The sequence below is a fragment of the Nyctereutes procyonoides genome, unplaced genomic scaffold (genome assembly GCF_905146905.1).
Source record: "Nyctereutes procyonoides isolate TBG_1078 unplaced genomic scaffold, NYPRO_anot_genome, whole genome shotgun sequence".
Lineage (NCBI taxonomy): Eukaryota > Metazoa > Chordata > Mammalia > Carnivora > Canidae > Nyctereutes > Nyctereutes procyonoides.
The window spans coordinates 22139011-22139765 of NW_026575142.1; the positions used below are offsets into that span (position 1 = coordinate 22139011).

The 755-nt window shown below is 31.1% G+C and overlaps 1 pseudogene; it reads left to right on the plus strand.

Moving 5' to 3' along the window:
• Positions 1-329: 329 nt before the first annotated feature.
• Positions 330-446, plus strand: LOC129499007 (U6 spliceosomal RNA; annotated as a pseudogene).
• The last annotated feature ends 309 nt before the right edge of the window (positions 447-755 follow it).

Genomic DNA, 755 nt, shown 5'->3' on the forward strand with positions numbered 1-755 from the left:
CCCAATCACCACCTCAGTTACTTTACTTTGACCTTCCAGCCCCCATTAACAACAACAAAATACAATATTTAAAAAAATGGAACATTAGGGCATTTGCAAAATTTTTACTGAAGCAGTAAGCCACTGTAAGTTAGACTCCTTGCAGAATGGGGTGGGGCAAAAAATATCAGGTCAAATTGATATTCAGGCTGACCTCATCATTTCTAGTCATTTAAAAAGTTCAACTAATTATCAATTGTGTGCTTATGTCTTTGTCCATATTTCTATTGTATTATTTTTAATGGAATATAGTAAATCCTAGGTACATACATGTTATTTGAAAAAATAGAGTGCTTGCTTTGGCAGCACATACACTAAAAACTGGAATTATAAAAAGAAGATTCAGCATCGCCCCTGTGCAAGGATGACATGTAAATTTGTGAAAGAATTTGGAGAAAAAAATATTTGACTATTTTAAAGAGGGGCAGCTAAAAATGAGAAAGCAAAAATATTAATATACTTTATAAGTACCAAAACATTCCTGTTATGTGGAGCTTCATTTTTATTTTGAAGGGCTTCCATTTTCTTGCTTATAACCTGGTATAAGGTTGTGATGTGATGAGTCATCAAAATTCTTGTCCTAAAAATAGGTTCTGGTTTTTGTAGGTATGCTTTTTTTTTTTTTAGGTATGCTTTAAACTTACATGCATTTATGATAATACATGGTTTCATTTTCTCAAAGAAACAGATTATTTAAAAATACAATTTTACTCAAT